This window comes from Ursus maritimus, unplaced genomic scaffold (genome assembly GCF_017311325.1).
Source record: "Ursus maritimus isolate PB19 unplaced genomic scaffold, ASM1731132v1 scaffold_2, whole genome shotgun sequence".
NCBI classification, from domain to species: domain Eukaryota; kingdom Metazoa; phylum Chordata; class Mammalia; order Carnivora; family Ursidae; genus Ursus; species Ursus maritimus.
Window position 1 is genome coordinate 100,071,549 of NW_024424452.1, and position 23,793 is coordinate 100,095,341.

Genomic DNA, 23,793 nt, shown 5'->3' on the forward strand with positions numbered 1-23,793 from the left:
AACTTCTGGGAAGCATTTGCACTGTGTCAAGAATGGAAGTGACGAGATACGATTGGCACGTTGTCCCTGGACACTGGAAAGAGTACAGATTGGTGTGGAAAGAAGAGTATGGACAAGGACACCCTTAGACAGCAAATAAAGACACGGCTGCTTAATCCTCAAGGCAGGTTTAAGGAAAGTAATCTTACATTAAAACATTTAAACAATATGTCCAGTAAATTGATGATTTGCTGCTTTACTGAGATTGAAATCATGAAGTGTGTACTCCTTCAACTCCTCTCCATGTTAAAATGTCAACATATCTTACTACATTCTGTTTTCTCCCGCTTGTGTCTCTGAATAAATACCCTTCCTTCTCCTTCACCCCAGCCCTCCTGCTGACCCTGTGCCTGCGTTCTGGCAATTAGCCCTCTTGCTTTCATACCCTCCTTCTCCCTCTTCCCTGGCTCCTTTCACTTTTAAACATGAATGCTCATACCCAGGGCTGAATTTTTTTTCTTCTTTAGCTTTCCTGAACTTTCTTGAGGCCTCCAGAGCCCACCCCCTATCCTACCAGCCTTTTCTCTCTCTCCCTGCCTAATCTCACAAAAGAGCAACTTGTACTCAGTGCCTCACCAGTGACTGCCCCTAATCAATGCCACATAGTGTGGACTTGAACCTCCAGGGGTCTGTCCTCCTGAGGGCCCTAACTTTCTAGCAGGATGAAGCATGCCCTCAAACAGCACACCCCAGGCAATGACAAACAGCACAAATAAAGAGTCAGGGAGAGAGGAGGCAGGGGAGACAGGTGATTATTTGAACTGAAAAAGAACACAGAGGACTTGGTGTATGACCTGTGCCTTGGAAGATATGCCTCCTCACTCTCGTAAGTGACAAATTAAGCAAAAAAGGGAATTTGTTGTCTCCACCAGCAGAGAAGCCCAAGCAGTGAGCCCAGGGCTCAGCTGATTCCTATCAGGGCATATTCTCCCATCCTTTGATCTCTTGGCCCTGCTCCCGTGTTGAGTTTGTTCTCAGATGGTTTTTCCATGGCCATGACAGCTCCAGGTTCAGGCAGCCTTGGAGCTGATGGTCAGAATCTCTCTGCAGGTGCCTACCTCAACCCCGAAAAAAGTCTGGTTACTCAGCTTGGGTCACATACCCCTTCCCTAGTTTCCAAAAAAAGAATGGATATGACCCTGAACGAATAATCAGTAAGCATGGTAGGATTTTAATAAATGATGACATGGAGGGAATCTGGAGATGGAGACAGTGATGAAAAGGTATATTTGGGGGAGAAAACACCCTTCTGTAGGTGGGAAGAAGGGTATGTAAAAGAAATCGTAATCAAAAAAGAAACTGGAAATGAGATTGGGGCCTAGAATGCCATTCTAAGGCTGTGTGTTTTTTTTCTTGGTGAGGGCAGGGGTGTGCATGGTTATTTCTAGGCATTGAAAAAACATTGATGGTTATTGAACAAGACAAGTATCAAGTGAAACTGAGAATTTAGAAAAAAAGACTGTAGTCATACCAAGTAAAACAGATCAAGGAGGGAATTCCTCAAAGTACAAGGAATTGCTGGTCGAGACAGTAAGCTCCCTAGACCGACTTGATTAGAATGGTTATCTCTTCATTGTCAGAAGCTGAGGTAAGTAAGCAAAATAATGCCTTCTCTGGTAGGAACAGTGGTAACCATTTTTTGTGGCAAAAGAGTAGGGTAAGACAGAGATTTCTGGAAGGATGGTAAGGAAGAAGGAATATAATCATAGCTTCTAGTAACAGAATCCTTGATTAACAGTACAGCCTAACTGGCTATTAAAATATTAAAATACTTCTCTTTCCATTGGTAAATAGTTACCACCCTAACTCCCTCCCAGGGCCAGTGACTCCAAACTCCAGTACCAAGTTCCAGCAACCACAGCGTTAAGTTTGACCTACAGGGGGCTTCCAGAACCTCCCACATCATATAATGGTCCATGCCCTCTGTGCAGACTGGTTGATACCTGTACCATATTGATTGTTAAATATTTGGGGGGGGGGGGCTGGGCCACCAGGGGAGAGATGAGGGCTGGAGAGCTGTCTATCCAGGAATGGGCTACAACCCTCTTGTGGAGCTGACTGTGTCCGTGGCAGCCTAAAGCCCCATTCTTCATTACGTTCACTTTCTGCTGGGACAATGATAGTCACCAGCCAATTTGATGTTGGGAAATTATCAGCATTATCTGTAATCGTTTTACTTTTGTTATCCTACTCTGGCAACCATGAAATTTAAGCAAAAGTAAACATTAAAAAAAAAAGAGAGTAGCTAACTCAGATTTGCCGTTGGATTACTCTACATTTAACCAAATCACAGAAGAGATTAGAGAGCTTCCATCTGACCCAGAAAAAAAAAGTATAAAGCCAAAGTGGACAGTGACAGTATAATCTATTTATAACCATCCTCTTAAGAGATACTGAATTTTGTAAAAGGCCGAATGTTTTAGGAAAAAGCCAACTATGGCAGGAAGTAAATAAATGTAAGTGGCTTGTGCTTGCTTGCTCATTTAGCAAAGTATTCTGAAGCCATTTTGTACACAAAGAAAATCCTTAGACTTTTAATATTTATCCTAGAAATATAGGCATTCTTTAAACTGTACAATAATTGAGTTGGGAATATCAATTGAGTTGGTGAATTTTTATTTTTAGAAAAGCATTTAGAAGGCAAGAGAAAAACAGCGTGGCAGTTTCTCCGTAAGTCAAACATAGAATTACCATATGGCCCAGCAATTTCACTCCTAGGCACATATGCCCAGAAGAACTGAAAACTGGTTTTTAATGAACACCTTGTACATGAACGTTCAGAGCAGCATGACACACAACAGCCCAAAGGTGGAAACGGTTCAAAAGTCCATTACCCAGCCGTGAAAGGAACAAAGCGTTGCCGCCTGGTACAACATGGCGGAACCTTGAAAACATGGCGCCGAGTGAAGCAGCTGGACACGAAAGGCCACCTACTGTGTGATCGCATGTGTGTGAAATGCCCAGAACAGGAAAATCTATAGAGACGGGAAGCAGGGGCTGTGGGAAGGAGAGAGTGGGGGTACAGGGGGCCTTTGGGGGTGATGAAAATGCTCTGGAATGAGAGAATGGCAGTGGTCACATAGCATTGTGAATGTACTAAATGCCCATGACTTGTACACTTGAAAATGGTTAAACTGAGGGATGCCTGGGTGGCTCTGTTGGTCAGTTGTCAGACTCTTTTTTTTTTTTTAAGATTTTTATTTATTTATTTGACAGAGAGAGACAGCGAGAGAGGGAACACAGCAGGGGGAGTGGGAGAGGGAGAAGCAGGCTCCTAGCAGAGGACCCTGATGTGGGGCTCGATCCCAGAACGCCGGGATCACGCCCTGAGCCGAAGGCAGACGCTTAACGACTGCGCCACCCAGGCGCCCCAGTTGTCAGAATCTTGATTTCGCCTCAGGTCATGATCTCAGGGTCCTGAGATCAAGCCCCTCCTTGGACTCCCAGCTCAGTGCTCATGAGCACTCTCTCTCAAATAAATAAATCTTTAAAAATAAAATAAAATAAAATAAAATAAAATAAAATAAAATAAAGTAAAATAAAATAATAAAATGGTTAAATTGAGGGGCACCTGGCTGATTTGGTCACAGGAGTACGTGACTCTTTTTTTTTTTTTTAAAGATTTTATTTATTTATTTGACAGAGAGAGACAGCCAGCGAGAGAGGGAACACAAGCAGGGGGAGTGGGAGAGGAAGAAGCAGGCTCATAGCGGAGGAGCCTGATGTGGGGCTCGATCCCAGAACTCCGGGATCACTCCCTGAGCCGAAGGCAGACGCCTAACCGCTGTGCCACCCAGGCGCCCCAGGAGTACGTGGCTCTTGATCTCAGGGTTGTTAATCCCAGTCCCACACTGGATGTAGAGAATACCTAAATAAATAAAACGTAAGAAAAAATAATTAAAAAAAATAAAATGGTTATACAGATGAATTTTGTCATAGACATTGTGCCACAGTTTTTTAAAGGAAGAGAGAAGAGAAGCTGACTGGGCTGTGAGATCCTGAGAACGTGGGTTCCTGAAGCGGCCGCTCTCGGGCAGCACCAGCACCAGGCCCCCCTTCCTAACGCACCCGCCTGTGGCTCTTCTTCCTGCAAGCAGCAGTACTTCCTCCCCAGCTGGCTTTCTCTTTTTGTTTTTTTTTCCAAGAACTCTCTAATGAGGTTTTTAGTCTTCAATATTTAACTGCTTTCATCACACTGAAAAGACTCTTTTCCTGATACTTTATGTGAAGGAACTAAAGACAAACTACTCTTTGCTCATAAAAATAAGTCATTGTTCCATCCAACCAGAAATGTTTTAGCTCTGTTTTTAAGTGGAAGCTTGTAACAGGGTCCACGCCAAAGAAGCTTCAGGTAAAAAACCATTTGACGGCTTAACGATTTACCGTTAAGCCAGCTGGGGTGACCAGCTCTCCGGAATGGGAGTTGTGGGAATGGCGGTAGGAGAGGGATGGCTCTCTGTATGCGTAGCCCATCGCCAAAATCAACACAGAGCTTCCCCACTTTCAATGTCAGGGCGCCTTCACATGTGCGTGTTGTAAATACTTACGTCATTACAATTGTGCACGACCAGGAATAGAAACATCTCATTTCTTGTCTGTGGAAAATATGGAAAATTCTTTTACACACACACATACACACAAACATTCAATTTTAGATTTCCTATAGATTTCTGAGTCAAAAACAACATCTAAGACTGCTATTTTAAAACCGAATTACAGAAATTTTTATGACAGGAAACTATCCTAACAATGACACCTTATTTCCTGAAAACTACTAGAAAATTCCACATATTTCCATGCTGACTTTACCAGAGCTCAAAGGCTACAATTCCTATATCTTAGTCACACAAATGTGTATTGCATATGTCATTTGAAACTAAGCATGCTTTACATTCCGAGGTCTCGCTCAGTGTTTAAGAAACCTATAAGGTTGGGGCAAACTGAAATATGTAAAAAATATTAACATTTGAAAAAGGTTCAGCTTTTGATTTTAACTGGGACATCACTGTTGAATAATTGAAAGGCTCTCAAAAACCATTTAATCTAATTTTGTATTATTTATTTCAACATCCCTTCTAACAAAGTTTGTCTAATATCTGGATACATGGTGCTATCCGTTTTTTCTTCCTAGCTTAGAAATAGCAGTAAAAGGACACAAAAGACAGACTTTTCTGTAGTCACTGAAGCGTTGGGATTGTTTAAACTGAACTGGAAAGAGAAAAAGCAAGGCCTAAGGCATTGTTACCCAAACAAGTTCCCCAGAACACCTGTCTGATGAGGTGGTCATTGGCATGTGGCCCAAGTCTAGTCATTACTTCGTACAATATCCCCCCTTGGAGAGTCACAGAAGTCTACTGTCAAGAATCCTGCTCCACTTTGTTTAACTCGACATTCCCCGTCCTTATTTGACCACTCCTTTTTCCTAGTAACATGATTAACATTCCACAGACACCTCAGGCCTTGCTGGTCTGGTCAGTTCTGTTAAATTCATGGCCCCTGATATTCTGGACAATCGTGGTTTGAGTCAAGAAATAGCCTGGTGTATCGAGATGTTTGAATTTTGCAAAGTAATGCGATCCCCACACCAGCAGAAATCACATTTATCAGTTCTTTTGTCCTTCATCCACTTTCTGGTCTGTTAGGATTCTCAAGTCCCTTTGGTAGAAAATGATCAGTCTGAGATGCAGGGCGCATGGTTTGACCTGAGGGAGTTACCGAAAATGCCATGACAAAAAAAGGGGGGCGCCTGGGTGGCACAGCAGTTAGGTGTCTGCCTTCAGCTCAGGGCGTGATCCCGGCGTTATGGGATCGAGCCCCACATCAGGCTCCTCCGCTATAAGCCTGCTTCTTCCTCTCCCACTCCCCCTGCTTGTGTTCCCTCTCTCGCTGGCTGTCTCTATCTCTGTCAAATAAATAAATAAAATCTTCAAAAAAAAAAAAAAAAAGGAAGGCACCCACATTTTCTACGCACCCTGCTGTCCTGCCATATGCCAATATGCTTGTCCTGTTACCATAGCAGGTGAAAGCTTGAGCTCTGGGATCAGACTGGCTGGGTTCAAATTTCAAGCTCCGCTGTTTTACAGCGATGCCATCTTGGGTGAATTGCCTCCCATCTCCAACCCTCAGTTTTTCATCTATAAAACGGAAGAACAATAAAAGTACCAACCTCTTAAAGAAAAGGTAAAAAATGACAATGCATATGCAAAAGCACTAAGAATTCTTGTTCTGCGCTTAATAAATATCGACTGTGATTATTTCTCATTTCTCTGACCCTCCTCCTTAACCATGTAGTTTTACTAGCTGGGACAGAGCAGAGGAAAACGAAAGCGTGGTGGAAAAGGATAAAGGGCATCTGTGAATATTTTCCACGTGCTTACAATAGGAGCAGGAGAAGACGGAGTTGCAAATGCAGAGACGAGAGCTCCTGAGCCTCGCAAAGCAACAGGCGAGTCCCAAACTGAAAAGGATTAGAAAACCCTGATCTAAGGACCAGGTGTCCATCTAGGAGAGCCTGCCTGACCTCAGTGCCTACTGCCTTCAATTCCGCTTGTGCCAGACGCTTGGGTTCCAGCCCGCTCAGGGCCACGTGGTTTCTTCCCATTTGACAGCCGCCATCTGCCACCGTAACAGCGCGGTAAGAGCTGAGGGAGTAACACAAATTCAGTCACCAGCACTGGGGCCAGTGCTCTGGACACACCCATGAATATCTGTTGAAGAAGTAAATGTGTGCGTGAAAGGTACACACGCACGTGAATAACTGAGGGTAAAGAGGCAGAGAGGCTATCAGGATCCGAGCGATTTCCGTTCATCCTTTAGGACAGGGCTGGGCACACTTCCCCTGTAAAGAGCCAGACAGTAAGTATGTTAGGCGTTACAGTCTACCTGAACTCTCCTGCAACTACTCAGCTCTGCAGGGTAATCTGAAAGCAGCCGTAAGATAATGTGTCAATGCGTGGATGCGGTGTGTTCTGATCAAACTTTATATTCATATACGGAAATCTGAAGTGTGTATAATTTGCATGTCACAAAGTATTCTTCTTTTGATTTTTCAACCATCCAAAAAACATAAACATCATTCTTGGTTCACAAATCCTCTAAAAACCGGCGACAGCCGGATTTGACCCTTGAGCTAGTCTGACAACCCCAGCTTTAGGAAATGTGAGAGACAAGTAGATGAGGAAGTAGGGAGACAACAAAATAGGTCTTGAGTAGCTACTGTTTGACAGAGACTATGCCAAGTGCTGCTGAGACGGCAGGGAAGGGAAACGAGCAAAATCCCTGCCCTTAGGAAGCACACGTTCTAAGCGAGGGATCCACATTATAAACAAGACATCTCAGGTTGGGTACTTGGTAGAGAGGAAATGAACAGGGTAATGAAATAGACCATGTCAGCGGGGCAAAGACAACCCTTTTTATCTTTGTGTTAGTTTCCTGTAGCTGCCATGATGCAATGCCACAAATCAAGCAGCTTAAAACACCAGAAATTTTATTCTTTCATAGTTCTGGGGGCCGGAAGTCCAAAATTAAGGTGTCGGCAGGCAGCACTTTCTACAGAAGCTTCAGGGGAGCAGCCGTTCTTTGTCTCTTTCCCCTCTGCTGGCTGTCAGCATTCCTTGGCATTTCTTGCCTAGTGACTGCTTCAGTCCAATCCTGCCTCAATGGGCACATAGCCTCCTTGTCTACGTTCTCCTGTCTCCTATCTCCCTCTGCCAAAGGCACTTGTCACTGAATTGAGGGCCCACCTGAATCATCTCCTCATCTCAAGATCCTTCACTTAACTGTATCAGCAAAGACCCTTTTTCCAAGTAAGGTAACATTTTGCAGGTTCGGATAATTGCTGAATTATCTTTTCTTGGCTACCTGAAGTCACGGTCTGCCAAACAAATAAATGTGGACGTAACAATCTGCTGGAAAAGCACCATTCTGTAGCCACCAGTGAAACAATGGACTCAGGCTAAAACCACCGGGTGAAAGGCCACTGGAAGAAAGGAGAGTCACACAGACTCTGTGTATCTTCCAACAGCTTACTTATTCATTACAAAGGGGACAAGTACCTTTGCAGCAAAGAAACTTGATGAAATCCTTCTAAACCAAGTGATCAGGCCTTGCACTGACGTCATCTGTAGCAGTCTATTGAGAGGACCCAACCTCACCTGCATAGTTTCTCAACAGAAATGCATGAGCTGAATCTACTCGTAAGGAAACAAAGCCAAATTGAGGGACATTCTGCAGATCCTGGATTCTGCAGATCCGGATTTGCCAAGATAAGTTGACTGATTCTACTGACCGTAACCTCGTAAGGGACAATATCAGTATCTTACTCATCTGCCAATCCCCGGCACCAAGAATGGGATACTAGTGAAATAATGTAATTTAAAGTATGTACAACAGATACTATTGAACTGCTTAAAATACCATAAAAGATTCATTAACAACTTGAAAATATGATCACAATATATTAAATGAGAAAAGCAGGGGCGCCTGCCTGGCTCAGTCTGAAGAGGATGCAACTCTTGATCTTAGGGTCATAAGTTCGAGCCCCATGTTGGATGTAGAGATTATTTAACCAAATAATTATTATTTTTTTAAAGATAAATGAAAAAAAAAAGCAGTTCATAAAAGCATGATCATTTGTGGTACTTTTCAGGAAAAAAGTGAAAGAATTTTCTTAAAAATGTTAATAGTAGTCATCCCTGGGTGGGAGGGTTATCACTAGTTTTTTTTTTTCTTTTTGTACAATTATACGTTTTACACATTTTCTAGAGTATGCATTGCCTTGTAATAATGATGTCCACTCACTGATGACACTGGTCTATTCTAAGAAGTAAATGATGTGGCCACTACCCCCCTCCAAACTTAATTAAAACATTCTCATACTTAAACCATGTGCTAACATTTTATAAAACATTTTTCTTAAGTATGAGTCCCCCCAACCAGACCACCTGTGTATTTTCAAAATGCAAAATGCCATGGCACCACTAAGACCTAATGAATAACAATCTCCAGGGGTAGGGGTGCCTGGGTGGCTCAGTGGTTAAGCATACAACTCTTGATTTTGGCTCACGCTCTCAGGGTCATGGGATCAAGTCCTGTGTCAGGCTCCACGCTCAGCGTGAAGTCTGCTTGTCCCTCTCCCTCTGCTCTTCTCTCAGCTCGCGCCCTCTCTCTCAAATAAATAAATAAATACAATCTTTAAAAAAAAAATCTCCAGGAATAATACCTGGGTAGATGTCCTTGATAAAAATTCTGGAGTTGCTTGCTAGCTTTGTCACTGCTACATTAAGAACCAATGTTTTGGGGGCGCCTGGGTGGCACAGCGGTTAAGCGTCTGCTTTCGGCTCAGGGCGTGATCCCGGCGTTGTAGGATCGAGCCCCACATCAGGCTCCTCTGCTATGAGCCTGCTTCTTCCTCTCCCACTCCCCCTGCTTGTGTTCCCTCTCTCGCTGGCTGTCTCTATCTCTGTCAAATAAATAAATAAAATCTTTAAAAAAAAAAAAAGAACCAATGTTTTGGGTGTTATATGTAAGTGATGAATCACTAAATTCTACTCCTGAGACCAAAAAAAAAAAAAAGAAGAAGAAAAAACCTCGGCTTCACTGCATAACAGGTAAGATTTTATTAGCACGTGTCTCTGAAACTGTACTTAGTATCTCTCTCCCCAACACCAACTTCGGACTTCTGGAGGCAGGGAATTTTGTTTGACTCTTCTTCCTCTTGCAATGACTGACGGATAAGCGGTGCCTTCTCAGTGTTAGTGGGCTGGATGGATGCTTGTATGCAAGAATAATAAACACCATTCACCTTACTCCTCATTTCCTCCATTGTTTTGTAGCCCAAATCCAGCTTGCTCGCCTGGAAGATACAGGCGTACCTCAGAGACACCGCAGTTTGGGTCGAGAGCCCTGCAATAAAGCTAATATTACAAATAAAGTGAGTCAAATATATATTTTTTGCTTCCAACATGTAAAAGCCATGTGCACCCCATACGGTGCTCTATTAATTAGGCAACAGCCTTATGTCTAAAAAATGTACAGCCTTGATTAAAAAACACTTAACTAAACAGTGTTCACCGTTGGCTGAGCTTTTGGACAGTCATCATGTTTTCGGTGGTGGGGGGGTCTCACCTCAGTGTGGATGGCTGCTGACTGATCTGGGTGGGGGTTACTGAAGGTGGGGTGGCCGTGGCAATTTCTTAAAATAAGACAATAAAGTCTGCCACGTGGTTCGACTCCGCCACTCATGATGATTTCTCTGTGTAGCACGTGAGGCTGTTTGACTGCATTTCCCCCCCAGTAACACTTCTTTCAAAACTGGAGTCCATCCCCTCAAGCCCCGTTGCTGCTTTCTCAACTAAGTCCATGTAAATTCTAAATCGTTTGCTGTCATTTCAACAGTCTTCAGGGCATCTTCACCAGGAGTAGATTCCATCTCAAAAAACTACTTTCTTTGCTCATTCTTAAGAAACAACCCCTCATCCGTTCATGTCTTATCGTGACATCAGAACAATTCAGTCACATCTTCCGGCTCCACTGCTAATTCCAGTTCTCGTGCTAATTTTCACATCTGCAGTTACTTCTCCCACTGAAGTCCAGAACCTTCAATTTGTAAAAAACACAATACCTGCAAAACACAACCAAGCAAAGGACAGTAAGACGAAGTGTGCCTGTAGTCATGTTAGGCAGCTAGAGCTGTAACCTGACCAAAAAAGAAAACAACTTTAGAAATTGAAATAATTCTAGTAGGTAGATTTTCTGCATGGAAATGACAACGAGCCATAAAGATATGGAGTGGCTTCATGCACAAGATATTTCTAAAATGCAAACCAAACTTTCCATAGCTTTTTATCCATACCAGGCACTAGTCCAATAATGTCAGGCTTTTGGCCATCATCTTTAATTAATTCAACTCTACATTGAATTCAATATTCTTCAATAACTCCCTTTTCCAAAAATGCATTTGAGGTATTGACGTTAACATTTTATTAATAGCTCTGCACTATTTGCACTCCGTATAACATTAATATCAAGGATCCAAAAATAAAATGAACTGGAACTCAATTTTTCCTAGGCACACTTCGACCCTATTTGCCAAATAAATACAGTCCATACATATGTGTATCTATGTGGCCACTAATTTATCCAACAACCCAGATTTTTATCAAGTGCTCAGTAGCTATCAGATACTGTGGAATTGATATATTCGGGGACCCGGGAGGTGTTTGTAAAAATGACCACAAATTCCCCTCCTACGCCCATACCCTTGCAGTGCGATATCACACTTGCCATCAAAAGGTAAAATCTATGTCCCCAGCCCTTGCGTCGGAGTTGGTCCTGTGACTTCTGGGAAAAAAATGTGATGCAAGCAGTGGCTTTCATTCCCGTGTGAGGGTTTCCTCTCCTGCTGGATTTGGGGCCCTCACACCACCCTGTGGATGCGCCTGAGCTCATCTGCGGGAGAAGAAACATGGAGACACACCCAGCTCCCTGGCCAACCGCCAGACAAATCAGCAGGGCCTTCCTGCTTCTTTGGCCACCATCTCAGCCATCAGCGGCCTCTAGACATGCGGCGAGGCCAGAAGAAATCAGCTGAGCTGCCCAGACCAGAATCGCCTGACCACAGAATCACGAACTAAACATATGGTGGTTTTAAGCCACTAAATTGGGGGTGGGGAAGCTTTATTAGCAAAAGCTAACTGACTAAAACAGGCAATAGTTTTCCAGTTCAAAACACTATCGTCTAACGAATTCTTATTCAGGGACTTTCGCGAGACATTCTTATAAAGTCAAATCTGCAAAGCCTCAGTTCTCTTTGCCTTGTATGACAGAACCATTATTGGAGGTCCAGAAAGTGCGCTGAGGCTTGGGGGAAACACCAGTTTATTCAGCAAACGTTTACTGAGCGTCTATGGAGCCTCTGGGAAGACAAAGACGATTAAATAACTCAGCCTCTGCTCCCAAAATTCTTACTCAAGGAAATGGAAAAATACAATAGTAATCAGAGGATTAGAATAAAATCTGATAATAATCTCTGTGAAGGAGTCAGGCATGCTAGAGGCGGTGGGGAGGGTGAGTAAAGAGAAGGGATCGAAGGCCTTCTGCTCCTACCACCAAAGCCAGATCTTGAGAGATAAAAGGAATCAGCCAGGAGAAGTGGGGGATGGGAGTTGACAGGGTCAAGGAGAAAGGACGGAGCCAGGATCCCATTCGTTATGACTTCAAGTAATTCCCTGGAATTGGAATCCAGAGCACAAAAATGGGAAAGCAGCAGACAAGAGTGGCGCTGAAGAGGGAAGGGTGATGGCAACCCATGCAGTGAGAGGTCATGCTAAGAAATTTGAGTTTTATTTTGAAGGTAAAGGGGAGCCACTGAAAATTTTTAAGGTGGGGAGATGACATGGTAAGTTTGCTCAACTTGCCAGGAACGAGAACAGCAAGAGGGAAGTCAACGGGAGGCAGGGAGACCAAGGAGTAAGTTGCACTAAATGTCTTGAAGTCATCTCTGTGTGGTTGGGAGGATACAGTGATCAGCATTGAATTCGTGCATCAAACCAGGGTGGGGTGATTAGGGATAGGTAAGAGAAGATAACTGTCAAGGGTGGATTAGGGATTTACTAATGCAATGGGGGAACTGGTTTGAAGATAAGGGTTGGAAGCTGAGCTGGTTTTTTTTTTCTTAAGGTTTTTTATTTGCGAGAGAGAGGGCATGCCTGCATGTGTGCCAGTGGGGAGAGGGGCAGAGCGAGAGAACCTTAAAGCAGACTCCCTGCTGGGCATGGAGCCCCATGGGACAATCGATCCCATGACCCACGAGATCATGACCTGAGTCAAAACCAAGAGACATCAACTGACTGAGCCACCCAGACGCCCCAGAAGCTGAGTTTTGACATATTGAGTCTGGGGCATCCGTGGGAACCCCGAATGGAAATGTGCACCAGGAATGTGCTGCTCGGGAGCTCAGCAGAGACCTGGGGGCTGAAGGTGAAGACTTCAGGTGATGGACGTAGAAACATTCCCCAAGAACCTTTGGGGCTATGCCCTCGGGAAAGTAATTTTCCTCTCTGGTTTCCCTGTCTGTGAAATGAAGATATTAGTCATTATGGGACAGGGTTGTGGTGAAAATTACACGTCATAATGTTAAACGCAATGCTTGGTACATGATAGGCATTCGACACATGCTTATTGGGAATGAGAATCAAGAGGGGAATGTATTCAGTGAGGAAAGGCCCAGGAGGGGTGGGGCTGCGGGGAACTCCAGTATTTAAGAAACAGGCTTAGGAGCAAAGGATACTGAAAGAAAAAAATAAGCAGAAGAAAGTTAGATAACCATTCAGAAAGCTGCTTACTAACAGAAGCCTACTATCTCCCAAAGAAGGTCATACACATTGACCAATAATTCCTCCTCTGTGTATCTATCCTAAGGAAATAATAATTTTTTTAAAAAATTAAGAACAATAAGAGGCGCCTGGGTGGCTCACTCGGTTAAGCGTCTGCCTTCGAGTCAGGTCATGATCCCAGGTTCCTGGGATGGAGCTCTGCATCCGGCTCCCTGCCTGTGGGGCGTCTGCTTCTCCCTCTCCCACTGACCCTTCGCTCCTGCTCTCTCTCTCTCTCAAATAAATAAATAAAATCTTTTAAAAAATTAAGAACAATATTTGTATGAAATGTTTATTATGCTTTAAATGAACATAAACATGGAGAAGAGTTATAAAAACTGGTAAATTTACAGGACTTATTTTATAACAAGGGTGGTGGGTCTGAGTTGGGACAGTGATGATGAATGAGGATGTGCAGAAACTAGAATAAAACATACCAACAATTAGCAGAGATCAAGTTCTATGAGAATTTCTGATTTTTGCTATTCCTTAATTCATTACAGTGAGTATGTATTAATCATACCCCAAAACCCTTACCTAAAAAAAATAACTAAATAAAAGGAATTACAGATATTTTACTGGGGGGAGGATGGGTGGGAGAATCCTCACCTTGCTTCCAATGTCACTCAAAATACGACCTCTGCCTTTCTGTGATTGTTTCTAATGATTCTGATGATTCCTCGTCATGTAACCTTCCTCCTGCCAAACTCAGCTTGTCGGATTGTTTGAGTTTTCCTACTTCCTACCCTCCTTCCCTTTCTCAGACTTTTCCGTCTGCTGGAATGCTGCCTCCCAGAGACTAATACCTGACCTCTAACTAGACAGGCCTGTCTATCAAAACATACCTATCCTACCAACCCCACCGGCCCCTCTGACCCACCTGGATCTTATCTCTAATCTCTCTTTCTAGTCAGTGACTATGGCTTTGTGCTTCCTTCAAGGCATTACTATTTCATTTCATGCCCAAAATACTCACCCTAAGGTCATTCTATGGACAAACTTGGTGGGGGATGGAGGGAGATCTCCAAATACTCTAAAATCATTGCAAAACTGCGTGTGTGTGCACATACGTGCTTTGTTTTGTTTTTTTTTTTGAGAGAGAGAAGACTCATAACTTCCATCAGATTCTCAAACTTTCCATCAGCCAAAAGACAGTAAGAAACACCATTCAATTCTCACTTGGTTCTTTTGTCCCACCGGCTGGAGGAACCTCCAGGATTTATCCAGCTTGCTGCTTCCTCGGTGCCTGGAAAAGAGCCTTGCACAAAACAGGCATTTGGTTGTTGAATTCAACTGAAAGCAGTCAACCCGGATGTTGGCATCTACCAAGTGGAAAGGGGAGAGTTTTAAAAAGAAAGGAGAAAACAAAAAACAGAAAACAAACCCTTACCTCCTCCAACGTAAAGATTCTATCACAGCCCACGTAAGAGCAAAAGTGAAAGTGAAATCATTGTATTTTCTTTAAGACCGAGGGCCCAGCCTGCCAGCAAGGCTAGGATTAGGGGATCAGACGAGGTCGTGCACAGTCCTCAGTCTGCCCCTGACTCACTTCTATTTTGAGTCATAATTCTCTCAAACTCACTATACCTCATTTCCTATTTATGCAACTCGGGAAAACAGTTCTTGCCCCTTATGTACCCAATGAGGAGGTCGTCAGGAAAACAGATGACACACAGAATGCTTTCTGAACTCTTCATTCGCAGTCTCCACAAATCTTTTCATCAGCGAGCCTGTGGCCGCCAAGGCCCGCTCAGCTGTAGTGCTTGTTTTGATGTCCCGATGCTTTCTTTCAGGTCTAAAATATTTCCAAATGTGCCCAAGTTTAACTTCGACGGTAAGAAAAACCTTGGGCTGGAATGCGCTCTGACCACACTCCAGAGCAGCATTTCTCAATTTTTAACCCATATTCCCATTTGATAAGCATTAGAAATCTCGCTCCCTCTTTAAACTTTGTATCATGAAAACAAGGGTTGACTCCCCCCCGCCCCCGTTTTCAAAGTCCACACTTCTATAATAAATACGACCAGCAATAAAAAGGAATGAACCATTGATTTGTAACAGCACGGATGAACCCCAAAAGCGTGACGCTGAATGAAAGAAGCTAGATCGAAAAGAGTACGTCGTGTATGATTCTATTCACATGAAAGTCTGGAAAAGCCCATGACTCTCCATGACAGATGAGCAGGGGGGTGGGGGCAGGGCAGGAGGGGCTCTAGCAAACTTTAAGGCGAAGGGGTGACAGAGATATTCCCTCTCTTGCCTGTGACGTTTTCACAACGTATGCACACGTCAAAACGTACCACGTATCTGCATTTATTGTATGTGAAGGATACACCACGAAATTCCAGTTTTGCAAACTGTATTATACCACGGAATTCTTTTCAAGGACCTTGAATCTTGTCCACCCTGTCCCCCAAAAAACTGTTCCCAAAGTGAGCTTACCGACCATGCAGACTGTCGCTGATTCATTTTTGAACCCCCAGGGCTCAGCACAGCAAGGAAGCTTTTCACACTCGGTACTCCTTGCTTCCACAGAGGCCTGGTGGCTTCGGGGTCCCGTGCTCGTTCAGGTCCCTCCCGGCAAGTGACCTCCTGCTTCTCTCTCCTCCTCTTCAGGCTTCATTCCAGATGCAGCTCAGGAATCTCCGAAGCGGAGTCAATCCCCTCCTTGGGTTCCTGTAGCTGCTGGGTGTATCTCTAGCTGCCATTCACCACCTTGGACTGATGTTTATCTGTTTAGGCTTCGCAGCTCCCCCCGAAACTGTACAGTTAACGGGGTTCTCAACGATGTTTGGTACCTCGGCCACCTTTGGCAGCCTTGTGAATCCTTCTCAGAATAAGGTAAGATACGCAGGCATATGCCGTCCACGATATTATGAAATACAGGCGGCCAACCAGCAAAACCTGTATTTGATGGAAGAACACATGTGCCTTTTTACTGGGGTGTGAAATGACGATATCCAGTGGCAGGCCGAACAACGGCCGTTATTTCAAAGTACTGACATGTAGACGCAATATTTCAAGAGAGCGGCACACAGCTGTGATAGGAGATACAATATGAAAATACGCGTGCGCCTGGTGACAGTCGCAGGTGCGGCTGATACCTCTGTGCTTCCCATCACCATTTCTAAGGGAAATGCTGCATGGCGGTTAGAGGTTACTGAAAATGTGATCTTTTCTCCATTCAAGTTCCCAAAGCCCCTGAATTCCACCCAAGGACACGGATCCATGGACACCTGGAAAGAACGGCTCTTTAGCGAGGCTGGGGGCCATTTATCTTTGTGTTCTCAGTGCTCTTATCACACGGGGGTGGGGTAACAGCCACGAAACACGGTAATGATCACAATGGCAATATTAAGTATGAGATCAAAAACAGAGATAATTTCTCCCGCTAATACCTGTTACCATTACGAGTAGTAGGTTTCCACCAAACTATATCCTGGAAAATCGTTCACTGAGTGCCAGGGAATTTCAGGTACATCTACCTGGAATCACATGGGCCTTTGGCCCCCTTCTAACAGATTCCTCAGTTCTCCAAGCATTAACATTAAGCCATCTAAAGAGAATATATAAAGATCAAGGAGGTTTAGAGCAGAAAGTCAGCCCCCACCCCCCACCATGACCTCACTGTGTCCGTGTCCGCTGTGACCTTCACAGGGACGGTGTCGCTCTAGATACATGAGGAATGTAAGAAATTCTCTTGGCTCAGTCTTTTTCTTCCCTTTGCAGCAGCAAATAATGCAAGATGCATTGTCCCCACCTTGCCTCTCTCTTAATATTACTAAATACTTCCTTTCTTCTCTTTTTACTGTTGCAGTTATTGCTGCGAGCATTTCGTAAGGGTGTAAAAATAATGAAACAGGTTCAAGTGAACTGGTGAGACAATGAAGCGCCCAGTGGGGAAAAACCCTGTTCACTGTGAATTTTCACCTGACCCTCTTGGGTCTGATGCCACATATTCCACCATGAATTCTGGGGCCCAGCTGGTGCACGCCGGCTTAGGCCATACACAGAAAAGGAAAAGGCATCTCCTCGCCTCCCACCCTGTGACCCATTTCCTCCAGCATTGAAGGAGGATAGGTTTCTTAACTTCAGCAGAGTTCACAGGAATGAAGGTGAGTTAAACATTCTTACCTTAAAACCTCTTTTTTCACTCCCACCCAAGATATTTGGAAGCCACTCTTTTCCCAAATCAGTCAAATTCAAAAGAATATTGAGCAAGCCTGTCGATCCACACCCACCCCCTACCCCTTCGAGGCCTAAACACCTGCAACATTAGACATGAGATAAGTGGTTTAGGACACCGAGTATCTCAAGATAGGGGCTCGCGGCCTGAGCGAGGACTTGGTGAGGTCCCACAGAGCCACCAAGTGAGGACATGCCCAGCTCGCTGCAGGAGAGAGGCACCACGCTGAGGTAAGCCAGGAGCCGTCCCCTGACCTCCTGGGGCCTCAGCCACAGTGGCCTGATGTGCAGGACACTCTCTCCAGTCTTAACTCTCTGACTCCCCAGCTTCTTACCTTTTGTCCCCAAACATGCCCCAACTGATTGCATTTTAGAGTAGTAACAAGCACCTTTACACCACTTCTCCCCAGAGTTAGCAAACCGCTGCCCCATTATCTCTGTGTTCCGACCAAGAGCAGTCCGCAGTCGTGTCCTCACTTCCTCCCTCTTGCTCTCTCCCTTCTCTAGCCTCCCTCAACTCTGCTTCCAGCCACCAGCCTCCGTGCTGCACTGCAGTTCCTTTATTCAAAAGGAGGGTGCCAAAGTCAATGACCTCACAATCGCCAGCTGGATCCAGCGGATGGCTCTGCGTCCTTCACTGGCCCAGTCCAGGCGATGCCTGCCACTCCTTCCACCTGGAAACAGTCCTCTCTGTTCTCCTCCTACCGCTTAGTTTTGCCTCCATTTTTCCTTAAATGTTGGTGTTCCTAATTTCTCTCCTGTAGTCCTGTGGTCTTAAGCTAACCATTCTCCTTAGCAGATCTCATGGACCGGGCTGAAACTTTTTTGCTCATGAATCCCCTAAAATAAAATCTAAATACCCCTGTGCAAGGTCCAATTTGACATTCAAATTTTAACCCAAGTTCAAAAGGTTGCAAAGAATGCGGTTCATGGTGTTCTGTGTACACACGGCATCTTCAGTAACCGAAATGGCGCGTCATTCCTTCTCCTGCTTTAAGTCCTATTTCCATTCCATTTGCCCCACACAGATGTTTTTATTAGCTTTGCTGAAGTATCAATCACATATCATACAATCCAGCCACTGAAAGTGTACAATTTAATGGTTTTTGGCATAGTCACAGAGTTGTGCAATCATCACCACAATGCATTTTAAAACATTTTCATCACCCCGAAAAGAAACCTCATACCGATTGGCAATCACCCCCCATTCCCCGCTGCCCTACCGCAGCCCTAAGCAACCACTCATCGACTTTGTCTATAGGTTTGCTCGCTCTGGGCATTTCATACAAATGGACTCATACAATATGTGGTCTTTTGTGACTGGCTTCCTTCACTTAGCATAATGTTTTCAGGGTTCATTCATGTTGCAGCACGCGCCAGTACCCATTCCTTTTTATTATCCAGTAATATTCCCTTATCTGGATATGCTACCTTCTGTTTATTCATCAGGTGGTGGACATCTGGGCTGTTTCTCTTCATGGCTATGATGAACGAGGCTGCTATAAACATTCACATATAAATTTGTGTTACCCACAGATTTTAAACCCGATTTTTTATGTTTCTTCTTTTTCTTTCTTTTTTTTTTTTAAAGATTCATTTATTTATTTATGGGAGAGAGAGACAGCATGCCAGTGAGTGGGGGGAGGAGCAGAGAGAGACAATATCAAAGCAGGCTCCGTTGTGCCGGGCTCAATCCCACCACCCATGCGATCATGACCTGAGCCAAAAGCAAGAGTCAGAAGCCCAACCGACTGAGCCACCCAGCTGCCCCTATATCTGTGTTTCAAAGTTTTTCATCAATAAACTTTTCATGTATCTCATCACAAGCTACATACATATATTAAAAATTAAATAAAAAATTGAGAAATAAAAATGAAAATAAAGTTTCTGTGACCATAATTCACCATATACACAAAAATTCTGGACTGAGTAATAAATTCCAATTATTAGTAGTACAAAATTAATCAGAGCACCAGAAGTATATCACAAAATTTGACAATTCTTACACACAAAAAGTAAAATTTTATTGGAAAGATTTCCCTTGATAGAGATGAACTGGGTTTATTTTCCAGTTATTAGTTCGTGGGTCTGCGGAAGCCTTCTTATTATGCTGAGACAGTTTGGTATAATTACGTCTCGCTACCTTCCCTCTCACTGAGGCAGTCACTGAGAAACGCTGTAAAATACACAAGCGGAGGAATGAAGTGTTCTACTTACATCAGTGTTACTCGAATCTTTGACGTCCAGGCAAGCCAGAGCCCCACAATTACTTTGTAATCTATCATCAAAAATTATATTTAGGTCTCCCTCCAGAAGTGTTGAAAACGAACAGCTCGAACCACCTGATTTGTAAAAGGAAGCGCCGCCCCCCTCCATAGTCACTCACTTTCTTACACCTGCATCAGTGTTGAGAACGGCCCCTTTGTTTGAAGCCCAGGTTTTTACACACTCCCCAAACCTCATAGCAAGATGCTGGAAAGGCAAGAGATGTGCCTTTTCCCTGGGAAGTGGGAGGCTGACTTGTTCTCAGGGGGATCCGTTTCAGAAAAGGGTATATAGATGAACGATGAACACCTGAAAATTGCTTCCCTCACCCAGATTGTGATTTCCTTTCCCTCAACGGCGTTGCTCTCAACTCCCCAGCTCCAGCTCAGCCTCCCGGAGCCCTAGACCCTCAGCCTGCAATGCACTGCTCGGCCAGCCCTCAGGTCCCTCAAGAGTCCCATAGACAGCTCGTCTCCAAGTCTGTCTTCCTCTCCGTATTCCCAGGCACCCTCACCCGCTCCGCTCCCCGCACTGCCACTAGATCAGGATACTACGATATGCTACTATGATCAAGTCACTGCCCTTCTCGAAATCCTTCATGGGCGCCCCAGATCCACCTTGAACTTTTGCATGTCAAGCCTCTCCTCCAAGAGACGAAGTGAAGCCAGATCTTCTCCAAAGAAACAGACGCAAGCTCTCAAGCCTTTGACCTTCTAACACCCAGTTAAGAAGGGCCAGGCCTCCAGGAAACAGGACAGGTTAGTAGTTAAAAGGATGGACTCTGGAATGGGACTGCCTGGGTCAAAGGCAGTTACTCCAGGGGTAACCTCGGGTGAAATCTCTGACCTCTCTGAGCCAGTTTCTTCATCTTCACAGGATAGTAATACTGTCTTTCTTCAAGGGTGGGTATAAAGATGGACTGATGAGATGCATGCCATGTGCTTAGCGCAGCGCCTGATACATGCTAAATCAGAGGAAGGCCTCAATGAATCCCTAGCCACCATCATCACAAAATAAACCACCAGTCTTAATTTGAGAGTCCAAGTCCATTACAAGCTGGGGAAGCCCATTTTCCAGCCTCACCTGTAGTCTCTCCCAAACTCCTCCCCCACAAATTCCCCATGCCACACACTTGAGCTCCTCGCCCTCACTCCCAAATCAGGTTTTCACAGCCCTGGGTCTTTGCTCTCACCCTTTCCCTCAGCTAGAATTCTTTCCTTACCATCTGCATGGTGAATGCCACATTCCAAAGGGCCTCCCTAGTTGCCTTGTCTCAAGTCTCTATCGCTGATCCCTCCTCATCTTCCAGAACTCTCCATGTTGGAGTGCCTCAAAGCTCAGTCCTTGGACCCCTCCTCTTCTCTATCAACGCTCCCTTTAGGATCTCCCTAAGTCACCGGGCTTTCAATATGTACATGCCGATCATTTCCAAATATGTGTCAGGAGATCATAGCTCTCCTTCCACTTGTTGACCTCCACTTGGAGATCAAGTGAACATCTCAACACGGACAAATATGAAGTCTTAGTCTTCCCCCTAAATCTGTTCCATCTGCATGTCCTTCCCCATGCCATTGGTTCTACCATCAAAATATATCCAGAACCTGATCACTTCTTATCCCCTCTACCGTCACGAACTCTGGTCAGAGCCATTGCCCTCTCTTGTCTGGATTACCGCAAGGGCTACTGACTGGTTTCCCTGCTTCCAACTTGCCCCTACATGTCTACTCTCAGGATGGCAATCAGAATGATCTTTTCAAAACCTGTCACATCATGTCCTCCCCTGCTCAAAACCGTATTTCTCTCATAGTAAAACTCAAAGTCCTTAAGATAATACCAAACAGTCTGACTCCCTTACTTCTCTGACCTCACCTTTAAAAAAAAAAAAAAAAAAAGATGTATTTATTTATTTGAAAGAGAGCGCCGGAGCAGGGAAAGTGGCAGAGGGAGGGAATGTCCAAGCAGACTCCCGCTGGGCGCAGAGCCCGACCAGGGGTTCAGTCCCATGACTCGGAGATCATGGCCTGAGCCGAAATCAAGAGGCGGATGCTTAACGGACGGAGCCACCCAGGCGCCCCTCTGACTGCACCTTCTCTTACTCCCCCCTCCTCACTCCTTTCCACCCACCCTACTCCTTTGTATTCCTAAATCTTGCCAGCAGGCAATTTTCTGTTTGCCTTAGCTATTTTCTCTACCCAGAAACCTCTGCCAGCAAGATCCGCACCTGGCTAACTCACTCGGCAGCTTCAAATCTATGCTCATATCTCATCTTCTCCATGAGAATTGCCCTGACCTGAGCCGAGGCTCAGACACAAGCCGCCTGACCCCAGAGCCTCCCTACACCTCTGCCTGGTCTCCCGGGATACTCCGTCTCAGAACTAGCTGTACCTGGGCCTCTGAGGAAGTGAACATAGAAAAATTCACTTTGCGGAGTCGCTCCTCCAGTCCCATGCTGGGTCCTGTGAAGAAAAGGAGGCCTCCTGAGTTCATAGGGATCAGATCACTCGCCGCAGATCACCAGGCTCAGAGCCCCGTCTGCCTGATGCCTGCGCTGCACCCATTCTTCAGCCCACCCTGCTGAATGCTAGAGGCTCCCCATCCTGGCCTGCCCAGCACAGGCCCTCAGGGAGCCACACGAGAGGCAGTAAGCTTCGTTAGGGGTTTTGGTTTGTTCCTTCACCGCCAAGTCACCGCATGCTGCCTACCGATGCAAGCTGGAGACACACACACGGACTGCCACACGGTCCGCACGTACCCCTGTGCGTCTAGGGACAGGCAGCTTGGAGCAGGAGGCTGTACTAAGTTCGAATCTTGCTCTGAGTCCCACTGGGCTCCGGGGGGCTATCCGCGTCCTTCTGCCCTTTCTTCTCTTTCTCCCACAACCTCCCCCCACCTTAATTGTTCTCTGAGAGAAAACAAGAACTCCGACCGGCCAACCGATGATGTTCTTTCCATATTTAACATTCCTTGCCGGTGAGCAGTCATTTTTATGAGCTAAGAGGCACTCTCCACAGGGACAGCAGGGCATTAGAATCCTTCTCCCGGGCTCAAATTCTCCCTCGGCCACTGACTGGGAGTGCAATGGGAATGATGTAGCCTCTAAGTTTTAGTATACTCCGCTCTAAGCTGTTAAAAATAAAAGTTCTTCCTTTCTAGGTGACTCAGCGATGGAGGGACTTAGCACAGAGGAAGGGAACGCTGAGAGGTCAGTATTTTGCTGTTTCCCCACAGGTGCTGGTTTGGGGACACTGGTCCCCACTGCTCCATCCGCAAAGGGCTCAAGCTACCGATCCCCACTCATGACTCAAAACACTCCGGAGGACAGTCGTCTTAACTGGTTCTATAGTCAATGTCCATCTGGTGAAATGACCTTAGGATGTTTGTTAATACCGGTAAACAGAAATTTCTGACTTCCTTGTTGAAGGAATGCTTGCATTCTCTTCAGTCCCAAATACTTACTTTAAAGGGAACCACTTTTATATTATAAAAATAAAATAGCAACTCTAAATACAAATTATTCCAAGTTTTATCTTTATCTATAATCCACATTCCCAGCAAGACTTCTATAAACTTTCTTTCTGATTGTAAGGAAACTCTAGCTTCCTGCCACTTCCCCTATTAATACAGTTGCAGTAACATCTCCTCACTGTCTATTCATAAACTACATGATCAAATAGGAAAACAGACTTCCTAAAAGTTCAACTAAAGTTAGACATCAGCTCTCGATATCTAGTTCATTACTGTTAGGTTTTTATTATGAATTCTTTAAAAGAAAGTTAATTCAAGAAGCTTAATCATGCAAAACTTCATAATAAAGGCAGTGACCTTTTTTTTTTCTTTTTTCTAAACATTGTAAGACAACTGCTTTACCATGTATATTCATTTTCACTTTCTAGGAACAGGAAGAAATATTTAAAGAATTTCACCAACAAAT

The 23,793-nt window shown here is 44.7% G+C and overlaps 1 long non-coding RNA gene across 4 annotated transcripts; it reads right to left on the reverse strand.

Annotated features, from left to right (window-relative positions):
- Positions 1 to 9,632: 9,632 nt before the first annotated feature.
- LOC103657697 lies at positions 9,633 to 22,319 on the reverse strand. 4 transcript variants are annotated; one of them, XR_566937.1, is made up of 5 exons: positions 22,248 to 22,319; positions 15,855 to 16,316; positions 14,592 to 14,734; positions 10,165 to 10,660; positions 9,633 to 9,953 (listed from the first exon to the last, which is right to left on the reverse strand). It is a non-coding gene; the product is annotated as an uncharacterized LOC103657697 (long non-coding RNA). The 4 variants fall into 4 exon arrangements; XR_005836420.1 differs by lacking the exon at positions 22,248 to 22,319 and adding an exon at positions 17,041 to 17,140; XR_566936.2 differs by lacking the exon at positions 22,248 to 22,319 and adding an exon at positions 17,036 to 17,121.
- Between the last annotated feature and the right edge of the window lie 1,474 nt (positions 22,320 to 23,793).